Source organism: Amblyraja radiata, chromosome 20 (assembly GCF_010909765.2).
Source record: "Amblyraja radiata isolate CabotCenter1 chromosome 20, sAmbRad1.1.pri, whole genome shotgun sequence".
Lineage (NCBI taxonomy): Eukaryota > Metazoa > Chordata > Chondrichthyes > Rajiformes > Rajidae > Amblyraja > Amblyraja radiata.
Window position 1 is genome coordinate 19,834,636 of NC_045975.1, and position 15,145 is coordinate 19,849,780.

The following is a 15,145-nucleotide window of genomic DNA, read 5'->3' on the forward strand; positions in this document are numbered from 1 at the left end:
GGAGATCCTGAACATGAAGTTGCGGAAAAGACAGATGTGAGAAATGAAAGTAATATAAATTTTCAATCTGAAACGTTCTCGATTCCCTAGTCTGTCCTGCTAAGCATTGCTGGCATGTTCTGTTTTTATTTCAGATTTCCAGCATTTTCAGCTTTTTATTTTGATCTGCAGTTAAAATGTGTGAATAGTGAGAATATTTGCTGAGATTCCTTAAAAGGATTGCATAGATTCACATGAAGACAGTCCAAAGAGCGGATAACAGCTTATTGAGTCATATGGCAATGAAACAGGCACTTCAGCCCAATCTCAGTGGTTCAATGGTTTCTTTGTCATGTGTACCAGGTACAGTGAAATACATTTTTTTGCATACAGCTCAGCAAAACTATCCCTGTACATAAGCACAATCCCAGAAAAGTACAGAATGTACAGAACACCCCACTGAGTCCCCAATGCAAGAGTCGCCATTTTAGTTACAGTCCCAACTGCAGCTGGCCAAAATGGCCCCTTTAAGTCCCAGGCTGCTGCAGGGGTTCCTGCAGGCCTCGCACTGTGTCCCATTGCCACTGCGCTTACCTGCTCTCACTCCGATCCTCTCCTCTCTGGTCCATGGGGAGAGCGGAGGCTGCCTATACTGACTAAGATGATCCCATCTACTCTAGTTCCATCTGCTCATGTTTGACTCTCTAGACCATTACTATCCAAATACCCACCCTCTCTGAACTTGAGGAATTCCACTCATTAAGAACCAATCCTGATATTGTCATCGAGCCTGACCAATTTGGTATTGTTAAGGTCTCACAGGGACCCACCATCAGCTCTCAGAGACAACTTCAACATCATGACTCTGCCGCTAAATATAAGGCCATTTTATCCTACACTATGCTGGACCTCAATCCTTCAGGAGACCTTCCATTCACAGCTTCCAGCTTTGTGCCCCATACTCACAGAGCCCACTTTTACCTTTTGCAAGCAGGACCATTTGGGCAGATCCATTGGTTCAGTCTGCTCTTGCCCTACCAAAGTCATTTTGTCCTGGTCTGATTCAATCCTTTCTCCCTTCCTACTAATATCTGTGACATATTGAATGTCCTCTGACACTTCTAGACACTGGCCCTTTCAGTTGTAAACCTTCCATCTGTGCCGTTGGCTCAGTTTTTCTCTCTTCATCAGTACAGCCTGACCTGCTGGGTTTATCGTACAGCCCTATTGTCAATACATAACACAAGCAAAGAAGAATAATTATCCCTCTAACTATCCCATTAATCTTCTATTCCCTTTGTCCTTTCCATTCCTCCCACAATTTCACTGCAACTTAAAATCACCTGTTTTAACCTTCCTTTCCCAGATCCAACAAAGAGCTTCTGATCATTTCCCTCTTTGCAGTTACTGCCTAGCCTTAATATTTCCAGCATTTTCATTATTTTAATTACAGCTTTTGGCACCACTCCAATCTACAAGTACAGTACCCTCACTTCCCTCAACATCCTTTCTGGGCTGGATGCCAACCAATTTAGCATGGACTTTCTATCCATTATTTTCCTACCCAATACTACTATTACAGTACTTCCCCACCACTCCTCACACCACAAAATCAATTCCACCTTCTGTTGTGAAGACAGACACTAAAATATTAATCACTTTAGACATGGCCTCTAGCTTCAAATTAAAATGTCCTTTTTGATGCATAATTACCTCCACTGCTACTTCCAGCATCCTTTAACTATTACAGAAAAGTTTGGAGTTCTCTTTTGTTTGATGCCAATATTTTCTCATACTCTCCAACACACTCCACGCTTCAGGACCGGACCCTTCTTCAGACTAATGCTGGGGGGGGGGGGGGGGGGGGGGGGGGGTGAAGAAAGCCAGGAGTGAGGAGAGGCAAGACAAAGCATGCCAGGTAATGGTTGGAACAAAGGCCAGAGATTAAAGCAGGTGTGAGACGGAAGCATTAAAGAATTGCAAATTATGAAGTGAGGAAGGAATGTAGGAGAATGGGGAGGGGAGAAATCAGTGTGAGTCTAGGTGGAGCACAGTGGAGGGGGAGGTTACCTAAAATTGGCAACTTCAATGTTCATACCATTGGGTTGTAAGCTACCCGAGCGGAATATGAAGTGTTGCTCCTCCAGTCTGCGTGTGCCCTTACTCTGGCGATGGAAGAGGTCCAGGACAGAAAAAGGACAGAAAGGTCAGTAGGGGAATGAGAGTTGATGCCAAGGTAGCATCAAAGAGATCGAGCAGACCTTGGCATACTGAACACGTGGTTGGCGAGTCTACGCTTGGTCTCGCAAATGTACAGGAGGCAACATCAGAAACACCAGATGCAGTATTTGAGGTTAGAGGAGGTGCATGTGGACCTCTGTCTCACCTGGAAGGATTGCTGGGGTCCCTGGATGGAAGTGAGGAAGGAGGTATAGGACTACAAACTGTCTGAAGGGTCCTGAGCCAAAACATCACCTATGCATGTTCTCTAGTAATGCTGGGGTGTATGGGAATGCTTAGGGAGTAGCACCTCCGGTGGGGGACATGTGGTGCTCCTTTGAGGATAGTTCACCGTTGGTCCCCACCTGGCACCCAGCTCTCACCTGTAGCTCCAAGAAGCTGTTAGCATGAGGCAGCTGCCACACCCTGGAAAACCGCTTTGGCTGACGTGCTAAACCAGGTGAGGGTAGCCGACAGGTCTCAAACCCTCGGTGAGTTTCGGGGCTGGCTCAGCCTAACATGCAAAGTCTGTTCTGGAGTATTGGGCGGAGGAAACCCACTGGAGGATTCAACGGTTAGGAAGGCGACACAGCAGCCCACTGGGAGTGAAAAGGACATTTTAAAGCATGAAAGAAGACATGGCCGTCCAATGCAGCCAAGGGAGTTTCCAGCCGTTACGTCTAACCGTGCCACTGGAATCCAGCTTCTGCGGCCGAGGGTGGGGTTGTTCGTGTGCAGCAGCCTCCCCACCTGAAGAGTCAAGAGAGTTTTATTGTGATGTGTCCCAGATAGGACAATTAAATTCTTACTTGCTGCAGCACAACAGAATATGTAAACATAATACAATCCCTCTCATGCACAGGTGATTGTATGACACCTGTGATTCGGATCGAACCTGGGTCTCTGGCACTGAGAGGCAGCAACTCTACCACCTAAGCCACTGTGCTACCCTTATTGTGTTTGTTTTGTTTATTTGCTGTCCTTGTTTTGTTTGTTGTTGAAAGTCGCATTTTATCTCTTTTCCATGCACTCTTGCCGATCTGCAGTGATGCTTGAAAGGGGATTTTAGATTCTAGGGACTTTGGTATCAGTTCTGGGAAATGGGAGGCCGATACAAGCTCTTAAAGTTGCACTTCAATGGTGTTGGACCAAAATTCTTTTGGGGAGGTTAATTAATGTTGTGAAGAATTATTCAAACTTTGGCAAAGAGAGCAGGATAAGACCACCGCAGCAACAAGCTGATACTGAAAGCACAGAGAAAAAAACCAGCAGAGAACATGGAAATAAATTGAGAAAATGAGCAAAGTAGGCCAGCATGATGTTGGAATGCATGTGTGTTAAATAAGGAGTGTTACAAATTAAGTTTGACAAGTCACAGTTGTAAAATGCCACAAACAATTATACTGTCGTGGCTTTAATGGGAGTGTGGTTTAAACATCTGCAGGGGATGACAGTTAACCATTCCTGGGCACAAAGTGTTCATGAGGAAGAGTTGGGGGATAAAGGGTGGGTTTTGGTGCAAGTTGGGGAGAAAATGTATGGGTTGTAGTATTGATCAATGGTTAAATTCACAGATCTAGCAGAAATGTCAAAACTGAATCTATTGAGAGTTAGATGAAGAGAACCAGTTATATTGCTGGTTGTTTACCACAGGCATGCAGATAGTGAGAAGGAAACAGTGGAGCAAATCAATAGGGAGGTGTCAATGACTAAAAAAATAATATCCTAGCAGATCTACAGTTAATCTAACGCATACTGAAGGTAAACAGAATCCTTTATTGCTGATTGTTCGCTATAACCGAGTAAGAGATTCCCTCCAACCACCCAGTGGTCACTCCTTGAAACAAGTTGTTTCCAAATACAGTATAAAGTTATTTTTAACAGACAAATAAATATTTTTGTTACTGCAACTAAGGGCTGTTTTTTAAATTGTTTAAGAGTATTATTGCACAAGTATCGATCGAAGCAATTGCTTGTCAATTTCAATGACCTCCTGCTGTGTAACTTGCAGCCCGTGTTCTTAAAGAGACAGTGGTGTCTGATTACTGCGGGGGACGCTCCATCGGCTAGAACCAAAATCCATTATAAAGATGTCCGTAATTACGAGGGTGGGGGTCAAGGAAAGAGCGTTCACGTCGCGGCCCTGTTTCCACCAATCTTTCCACCACCACACACAAGAAGCACAAGACAGACGCCATTGTATGCAGATGCCGAGAAGTGTGTTCAGCCCTGGCTGAACAATTTCTAATCTTATGATGTGGACTCGATAAGAACAAGATTACGAGTGTAATATTTTTGCCCCACACATCACCTATAAAGTGGGGGGGGGGGGGGGGGGGGGGGGGGAAAGATTTAATAGGAACCTGAGGGGTCACTTTTTATTTTTCACACAAAGGGTGGAGGGTGTCTGGAAAAGACTGCCAGAGAAGGTAATTGAGGTAGATACCATTACAATGTTTAAGAAACATTTATACATGTACATGGATAGGATAGGTTTAGAGGGATATGGGCCAAATGCAGACAGGTGGGTCAAGTGTATATGGGACGAATCGCTATGGGCAAATTGGGCCGAAGGGCTTGTTTCCACGCTGTATGTATGACTATAAACTTTGCCAGTCTCACCTTAAAGCTATGGCCTCTAGACTTTGACATTTCCATTCACAGAAAAATGTTCTGAGTGTCCACTCTCTCTCTCTATATCTCTCGTAATTGTATATATTCCTATCAGGTCTTCAATGTTCAGCACTCCAGAGGGAAAAAAATCCAAGGCTGCCCAATCCATCCTGGTAGCTAATACCCCCAAATCCAGGCAGCATTCTGCTCTCTCTCCAAAGCCTCTACATCCTTCTTGCAATGGGGTGTACAGTATACAATATTCCAAATGTGGCCTAAGCAGAACCTTCATTGATTGAAAGATATAATTAGTCCATGGAGTCCATGTTTACCATAGATCACCCATTCACACTAGTTCTGTTATCCCACTTTCATGATTTCCTAACTCTTGTACACAATGCCCTGACCGACAAAGGCAAGCATACTACACGCCTTTACCACTCTATCTACTTACGTAGCTACTTTCAAGAAACTATGGACTTAGAACTGAAGACCTGTACATTAATGCTGATGAGGGTCTTGCCATTAACTCTATTCTTTCCCCTTACATTCGATCTCCCAAAATGCAACATCTCACACTTGCTCGGATTAACCTTCATTTCTCTTGTATTCCGCCCATTTCGGTAGCTAATCTATAACTGGTTGTATACTTTGACAGCCTTCCTCACAGTCCACAGCTCCAGCAATCTTGGTGTCATAAGCAAAATTACTAACCAACCCATCTACATTTATGTCCAAGTCATTTATATATGTTACAGAGGCCCCAGCACAAATCACTGCAGAATTTAACTGGTGATAGACTTCTAGCCAGTATAACACCCTTCCATCACAACCCTCTGCCTTCTATCAATAAGCCAGTTCTGAATACATACAACCAAATTACCACGAATAATGTTCATCATAACCTTCTCAATCAGCCTACCATGGGGGACTTATACAAATGACTTCCTAATGTCCATGAAGGCAACATCCACTGCCCTAGCCTCATCGATTCGTCACCGCCTCATAAAACAAAACTCTTCGAAGATAGACACAAAATGCAGGGGTAACTCAGCGGGTCAGGCGGCATCTCTGGAGAGAAGGAATGGGTGACGTTTCAGGCCAAGACCCATTTTGTGTCTACCTTCGATTTAAACCAGCATCTTCAGTTCTTTCCGAAACAAAACCCTTCATCAGGACTAGGATAAGCTAGAAAATAAGCACAATTTAAATAGTAGAGAATGGGAGGGGTGTAAAGAACAAAGCAAATGTGTCTCTAATAGGTTAAAATTGCAGAAGCAAAGAACTGCAGATGCTGGTTAAAACACAAAAGGTCACAAGTGCTGGAGTAACTCAGCAGGTCAGGCAGCATCTCTGGAGAACATGGATAGGTGATGTTTCAGATCGAGACCTTTAATATTACAGTCTAACCAGCTTTCAACAAATCTAATAGTTATATGATCTGGCAAAGCTGAAATTGCAGAATTTCGTATTGAGCCCTATGGCTATAACAGAAGATATGATGCTTTTCCTGGATGTTAGGCTTCACTGAAACAGTGTAATAGGACAAAGACAGGGAGGGACAAAGACAGAAACAAAGACTTGCATTGACAGGTAACTCCAACTGAAGTTCTGCAGCTATTTTTTGCTTTCTACAGATGAGGCTTCAACTGTGGGATATTTCCAGTGTTGTAATTTCAGATATCTAGCAACTGCAGTGTTCTGCTTCTCACTACTCTGGTATCTTTTATTCGCATTTCTATTCCATTCAACTATTTACATCTCTTTCACAAATCATCAGGACTTGAGTCTTTACCACCTTCTCAGCCTGGAATACCACTATTTGCAACATTCAATCTCTTGTTCTCCAACCCTGTAGACATTTCAATTGTTTTCTGCACTCTCTGCAACCTAAAATAAATCTTCTTTCTGGTTTCCTAGTTCTGATGAAGTCATATAATTCAAATGTGTTTTTTCTTGTTTGTCCCTCAAATAGATAATGTCAGATATCTGCATTTTTTCAGTTTTTATTTCATATTTCAATAATGTGCACCTTTTTTCTTGTGATTTCCAATTCCATTATATAACTTCATGAAATTGTCTCATTCTATTTTGAAAGTCATGACTCAATCTGCCATTGCACACAGTCAATTCCAGTTTATAACGATATTGTCTGTGAATAAACGTATTATTTTGCCAACCATCATAAATTTATGGCTTCAGGAAATTTTTCCATATTATCGGAATGGTTTCAATCACCTTTGAATCGTATCTGTTTTAAGGAGGACAACACTAGTTTATTCAGTTATTCACATAACTGAGGTCCACTAATCTTGGGGCCATTTTGATAAAATATTTTTTCAGGCAGTCACATCCTACTAAAAGAAATGCAAAGTGCTGGAGTACCTGCTGAGTTACTCAGCACTTTGTATCTCATTCAGTTTATATCCATCTGAAAATCCAGTGTCCACAATTAGTCACAATGCTTTGGCACATAAACTGGTCCTGAGTTTTCTCTTTCTTCTTTGAATCAAATGATTTATGTTATGAAACTGAAGGCAAGTCTTTTTTATCACTTTTGCATTATAGAAGATATACCAACTGGGAAAACAACAGAAGTCTGACACTCTGGCAGGTTTCCCAAGGAACTTGGTAGATGGAACCCATGTGTCCAACAGGGTTTCACACATCAAACACACACACATACATAAACAGGAAAGACAAACCACTCAATAACTGTGAACATGGTTTATGATCATGCAACTGTGATCCTTCACACTAATACTCATTATTCAGAAATACTTGTAATCCTTTTATTATGTAAACATTTAATGTGCCTGCATTATATGAAGGTCATGAGAGAAGTAACAGATGGTTCTTGGGATATCAGAGCCAGCATATGTGGCCATGACTTTATTGGAAACCAACAGCAGCACAGTCAAAATGTAACAAAGCCCCTGCCTTCATTGCTGTTAATCATGTTGTAAGAATCTGGTATGGATGGTAAGGTTCCAAAACGTCACCATCTGCTGCGAGCAGTGCAGATTTATTATTACAAAGGAGGGAAGTCAATTGAACTGTTGGCTAGCAGGGATAAAGGATCAAAACAATAAGAATTATTGTCAATAGTGCTTCTTCTTTTTCTTAGGATGACCCTACTTCCACTTTAGTTTTGTTGGTTCTGAGGTGGTTAATGAGGCCAATGTGGGAACCACAGGCTCTGAGTCCTTCAGCCATCATTGATCTATGTCCCCACCCCCCATTGCTTCATTTGGAACAGCGATTAGAGTATGGCATATTTAATCCTTCTCAGATCATCTCGCCTCTTCATTCATATTTGTTCCTGGTTTATAACCTGTACATGCTCCTTCCCTTCAATATGAAAATATCCACTGTGTTTTTATCTGTTCAGAAAACGAAGACCATTCCGTGGCATACATTATATATCAGGTGGAAGAAGTGGAAGATATAATATCAATGATCTGACATGTGCATTCACCATGTTTAGACACAAGGAACTGTAGATGCTGGAAACCAGTATAGAACACAATGTGCTGGAGTAACTCAGTGGGTAACGCAGCTCTCCTCGACCACCAGCACTCTCTTTGACTGCGGGCACCCAACCTCGACAGCCGCCGGATCGTCTCCTGATGGCTCCATGAAGCCGATCCAAAGTCCGGCCACGTAGACCCGCCGCCCAGCTTTTCCGCGCCCGCTAAGAATGCATCGTTGCGGAGCACCAGTGTTGAGGATTACCCTAGAGTATGATTTGACCCCTATCCTCACTGATTGGGGTCTGTTGGTCAGGAAGTCGAGGATCTAGTTGCAAAGATGAGTGCCGACTTGAAGTCCCGCGAGTTTGGTGATGAGCTTAGAAACATAGAAACATAGAAATTAGGTGCAGGAGTAGGCCATTCGGCCCTTCGAGCCTGCACCGCCATTCAATATGATCATGGCTGATCATCCAACTCAGTATCCCGTACCTGCCTTCTCTCCATACCCTCTGATCCCCTTAGCCACAAGGGCCACATCTAACTCCCTCTTAAATATAGCCAATGAACTGGCCTCGACTACCCTCTGTGGCAGAGAGTTCCAGAGATTCACCACTCTGTGTGAAAAAAGTTCTTCTCATCTCGGTTTTAAAGGATTTCCCCCTTATCCTTAAGCTGTGACCCCTTGTCCTGGACTTCCCCAACATCGGGAGCAATCTTCCTGCATCTAGCCTGTCCAACCCCTTAAGAATTTTATAAGTTTCTATAAGATCCCCTCTCAATCTCCTAAATTCTAGAGATTATAAACCAAGTCTATCCAGTCTTTCTTCATAAGACAGTCCTGACATCCCAGGAATCAGTCTGGTGAACCTTCTCTGCACTCCCTCTATGGCAATAATGTCCTTCCTCAGATTTGGAGACCAAAACTGTATGCAATACTCCAGGTGTGGTCTCACCAAGACCCTGTACAACTGCAGTAGAACCTCCCTGCTCCTATACTCAAATCCTTTTGCTATGAAAGCTAACATACCATTCGCTTTCTTCACTGCCTGCTGCACCTGCATGCCTACTTTCAATGACTGGTGTACCATGACACCCAGGTCTCGCTGCATCTCCCCTTTTCCTAGTCGGCCACCATTTAGATAATAGTCTGCCTTCCTGTTTTTGCCACCAAAATGGATAACCTCACATTTATCCACATTATACTGCATCTGCCAAACATTTGCCCACTCACCCAGCCTATCCAAGTCACCTTGCAGTCTCCTAGCATCCTCCTCACAGCTAACACTGCCCCCCAGCTTAGTGTCATCCGCAAACTTGGAGATATTGCCTTCAATTCCCTCATCCAGATCATTAATATATATTGTAAATAGCTGGGGTCCCAGCACTGAGCCTTGCGGTACCCCACTAGTCACTGCCTGCCATTGTGAAAAGGACCCGTTTACTCCTTCTCTTTGCTTCCTGTTTGCCAGCCAGTTCTCTATCCACATCAATACTGAACCCCCAATGCCGTGTGCTTTAAGTTTGTTTACTAATCTCTTATGTGGGACCTTGTCGAAAGCCTTCTGGAAGTCCAGATACACCACATCCACTGGTTCTCCCCTATCCACGCTACTAGTTACATCCTCGAAAAATTCTATAAGATTCGTCAGACATGATTTACCTTTCGTAAATCCATGCTGACTTTGGCCAATGATTTCACCACTTTCCAAATGTGCTGCTATCCCATCTTTAATAACTGACTCTAGCAGTTTCCCCACTACCGACGTTAGACTAACTGGTCTGTAATTCCCCGTTTTCTCTCTCCCTCCCTTCTTAAAAAGTGGGGTTACGTTTGCTACCCGCCAATCCTCAGGAACTACTCCAGAATCTAAAGAGTTTTGAAAGATTATTACTAATGCATCCACTATTTCTGGAGCTACTTCCTTAAGTACTCTGGGATGCAGCCTATCTGGCCCTGGGGATTTATCGGCCTTTAATCCATTCAATTTACCCAACACCACTTCCCGGCTAACCTGGATTTCACTCAATTCCTCCAACTCCTTTGACCCGCGGTCCCCTGCTATTTCCGGCAGATTATTTATGTCTTCCTTAGTGAAGACGGAATCAAAGTAGTTATTCAATTGGTCCGCCATATCCTTGTTCCCCATGATCAACTCACCTGTTTCTGACTGCAAGGGACCTACATTTGTTTTAACTAATCTCTTTCTTTTCACATATCTATAAAAACTTTTGCAGTCAGTTTTTATGTTCCCTGCCAGTTTTCTTTCATAATCTATTTTTCCTTTCCTAATTAAGCCCTTTGTCCTCCTCTGCTGGTCTCTGAATTTCTCCCAGTATGCTGCTTTTTCTGGCTAATTTGTACGCATCATCCTTCGCTTTGATACTATCCCTGATTTCCCTTGTTATCCACGGATGTACTACCTTCCCTGATTTATTATTTTGCCAAACTGGGATGAACAATTTTTGTAGTTCATCCATGCAGTCTTTAAATGTCTTCCATTGCATATCCACCGTCAACCCTTTTAGAATTAATTGCCAGTCAATCTTGGCCAATTCACGTCTCATACCCTCAAAGTTACCTTTCTTTAAGTTCAGAACCATTGTTTCTGAATTAACAATGTCACTCTCCATCCTAATGAAGAATTCAACCATATTATGGTCACTCTTGCCCAAGGGGGCACGTACAACAAGACTGCTAACTAACCCTTCCTCATTACTCAATACCCAGTCTAAAATAGCCTGCTCTGTCGTTGGTTCCTCTACATGTTGATTTAGATAACTATCCCGCATACATTCCAAGAAATCCTCTTCCTCAGCACCCCTGCCAATTTGATTCACCCAATCTATATGTAGATTGAAGTCACTCATTATAACGGTTTTGCTTTTGTCGCACGCATTTCTAATATCCTGTTTGATACCATCTCCAACTTCACTACTACTGTTAGGTGGCCTGTACACAACACCCACCAGCGTTTTCTGCCCCTTAGTGTTTCGCATCTCTACCCATACCGATTCCACATCCTCCAAACTAATGTCCTTCCTTTCCATTGCGTTAATCTCCTCTCTAACCAGCAACGCTACCCCACCTCCTTTTCCTTTCTCTCTATCCCTCCTGAATATTGAATATCCCTGGATGTTCAGCTTGGATGGTATAATGATGTTAAAGGCAGAGCTGCAGTCTGACGTATATGTCTCTCTTATCCAAGTGTTCCAGGGATGAGTGGAGGGCCAGGGAGATGGCATCATCTGTGCCGGTAAAGTAACTGCAGTGGGTCAAGACTGCTTGGGAGACTGGATTCAATGCGTTCCATAACTAGCCTCTCAAAACATTTCATGATGGTGGATGTCAAGGCCACTGGATGTTCGTCGTTTAGGCATCAGATCTTGTTTTTCTTCGGTACTGGGGTGATGGTGTTCCTCTTGAAGCAGATGGATACCTCAGAATGGAGTAGGGAGAGATTATAGATGTCCGTGAATGCTCCAGCTAGCTGGGCCACAGCTACTAATACCACAGCCAGGAACTCCGTCCGGGCCAAATGCTTTCCGTGGGTTCACTCTCAAGAAGACCGATCTAACATTTGCAACAGGGACCCTGGGAAGAGGTACATGAGTCTGAAGGGACGGGTGTCATCACCCTGTTGGCCTTCTGCGCAAAGCATTCAGTTCATCAGGTAGGGCCGCATGAACTGAATGCTTTTTAAACGGTCTAGACTCTGCAACTCAGCACAGTGAACACTAATGATTCACTATCTTCTTATACACCTCATCTTGAAATTATCATCCTCTTACCTAGTAACAATGTTCCCTAATTTGAGATTCTCCCAGTGGTGGAAACATTTAACATTTACCCTTTCACCCCATAAGTATCTTGCATATTTCAATAACGTCACCCTTGATTTTGAAAATCCAAAGAATACAGATTAAACTTCTATTGCTGCTCATGCTAAATCAATCTTCGCTTCTAAAGAAATAGGTTCAGGTTTATTATTGTCACGTGTCATAGAGTGATGCAGTGTGGAAATAGGCCCTTCAGCCCAACTTGCCCACACTGACCAACATGTCCCAGCTACACTAGACCCACGTGCCTGCGCTTGGTCCATATCCCTCCAAACCTGTCCTATCCATGTACCTGTCCAACTGTTTCTTAAACGATGAGATAGTCCCAGCCTCAATGACCTCCTCTGACAGCTTGTTCCATACACCCACCACCCTTTGTGTGAAACAGATACCCCTCAGATTCCTATTAAATCTTTTTTCTTTCACCTTAAACCTATGTCCTCTGATCCTCGATTCCCCTACTCTTGCCCAGAGTAGGGGAATCCACCCGATCTACTCTTCTCATGATTTTGTACACTTCTAGAAGATCACCTCCTCCTCCTCCTGCGCTCCAAGGAACAGAGACCCAACCTACTCAACCTCTTGCTATAGATCAGACCCTCTAGTCCTGGCAACATCATCGTAATTTTTTTCTGAACCCTTTCAAGCTTGACAATATCTTTCCTATAACATGGTGCCCACAACTGAACACAATATTCTAAATGCGGTCTCACCAACGTCTTATACAACTGCAACATGACCTCCCAACTTCTATACTCAATGCTCTGACTGATGAAGGCCAATGTGCCAAAAGCCTTTTTGACCACCTTATCTACCCGCGACTCGACCTTCAAGATAGCATGCACCTGCACTCCTATATCCCTCTGCTCTACAACACTCCCCAGAGGCCTACCACTCAAAGGTTCAAAGGTTATTTATTCACTACTGTGACTACACTACTCACTGTGTAGGTCCTGCCCTCGTTGGACGTCCTAAAATGCAACACCTCACACTTCTCTGAATGAAATTCCATCAACCATTCCTCAGCCCACCTGGCCAATTGGTTCAGATCCTGCTGCAATCTTTCACAACCATCTTAATTATCTGCAAAACCACTCACTTTAGTATCACAGCAAACTTGCTAATCTTGCCCTGTATGTTCCATTCAAATCATTGATGTAGATGACAAATGGTAACGGGCCCAGCACCGAACCCTGAGGCACACCTCTAGTCACAGGCCTCCAGTCCGAAAAGCTTTATTTTGCATGCCATCCAAACAAATTATATATCATACATTCATACAATCAGTTCAAATTCAAGTACAATAGATACAAATACAAACAAAGAGGAAGATACAGAGTGCAGAATTATAGTTCTCATCAGTGTAGCGCATCAGATCCTTAAACAAATTCCGTTGCCCTTAGAGGGGTAGAGGTGAATCGAACAGTATCCTGGTTTATGGAAGGACAGTTCAGAAGCCTGATAAGAGAGGGGAACAAGTTCCTAAGTCTGGCGGTGCTCAATTTCAATCTTCTGTACCTTCTGCTGGAAAGGAACAGGGAGAAGGAATGATTTGATTATCTTGGCTGCTTTTCTGAGGCAATGTGAATTGGACATGGAGGCAATGGTGTGTAATGGACTGGGCCACATCTATAACGTGCTAATTTCTTGTGGTCTTGGGCAGAGCTGTTCCCAAACCAAGCTGTGAAGCAACCCAACTGTATGCTTTCTATGGCACATCTGTAGAAGTTTGTAAGAGTCACTGAAGACATGCTGAATTACCTCAATCCCCTCGGGAAATAGAGGTGTTGTTGTGCCTCTTACGCTGTAGCATCATTATGGTTTGTCCACGATAGATCATTAGTAATATTAACTCCAAGGAACTTGAAACTCTTAACCATTTCCACATCCATATCATTAATGTCGATTGGGGCATCTACTGAACCTTTTTAGGACTGCCCCCAATGATTGAATATTCTTTCTTAAATAAGGGAACCACAAATATTCACTATACTCCAGGTGTGGGCTCACCAACACCATGTACAATCGTAACAGTTCTTCCCTATTTCTATCTTCAATGCCCTTGCATTAAGGGCCAATAGGCTTTATCAATTACTTGTTACATCTGTCTGCTAACTCGGTGCTCACCCAAATACTCCAAGCCTTCCAAATATGAGATCCAATTCAGTCTCTGGTATTGCAGAGACACCATTCAGCACATGTTGTGAAGTTAACTTAGTCTTAACTTTTGGACAGATTCACTATGTTCACAATGCAGCGAGCTCTCCTCAAACTATCTACAAGCATTTAATAATGATTAAGAATTTTATAATTGCCTTCAACAATGCAGTTTCAGGACTTGTCCCTGCCATTCAGATCTGCCTTCCTGTAATGGATCACACTTTCATATTTGCATATCCATAATTCAATTTCACAGGAAAGTGTTAATTGGGCATTGTGTATGGGATGGCATCACTTGTGCCTGTTCTTCCGGTGTCACTGGAACCTCAGCGTTTATTGACCTTCTCCAATAGCTGTTGAGGTGGTGCCAAGTTGCTGCTTTGAACTGGCAGCTTGTTAACTGGCAGCTTGTTAACGAAAGCTTGTTAAGTGGCTGACGTGCGCCTTTTAAATGACACACTGTAGCTGCACCTCAACAGTGATGGAGGAAGTGAATCTTCCAGGTCAATCATTAATTGGCACTTCAACCTTCACCATGTTAACAAACCTGCAATCACTTCTATATGCACGGTACACAAAAATGCTGGAGAAACTCAGCGGGTGCAGCTATGGAGCGAATGAAATAGGCAACGTTTCGGGCCAAAAGCCTTCTTCAGACTGAACAGGAAAGATTTTTGATCAGTCTGAAGAAGGGTTTCGGCCCGAAACGTTGCCTATTTCCTTCGCTCCAAGATGCTGCTGCACCCGCTGAGTTTCTCCAGCATTTATGTGTACCTTCGATTTTCCAGCATCTGCAGTTCCTTCTTAAACACTTCCATACGCACCCTAGACTTGCTCTTCTAGGGTTTGGATTCTGTAAACAC

At 43.3% G+C, this 15,145-nt stretch overlaps 1 long non-coding RNA gene across 2 annotated transcripts in view; it reads right to left on the bottom strand.

Moving 5' to 3' along the window:
- The window catches only part of LOC116984663, a 101,838-nt gene that overhangs the window by 80,222 nt on the left and 6,471 nt on the right, over positions 1 to 15,145 (bottom strand). The window contains exon 2 of one of the 2 annotated variants that reach the window (XR_004415094.1): positions 2,583 to 2,949. The exons of the other annotated variant lie outside the window; for it this stretch is intronic. This is a non-coding gene — a long non-coding RNA (uncharacterized LOC116984663). The remainder of the gene's footprint in view (positions 1 to 2,582; positions 2,950 to 15,145) is intronic. 2 annotated transcript variants of the gene reach the window in all.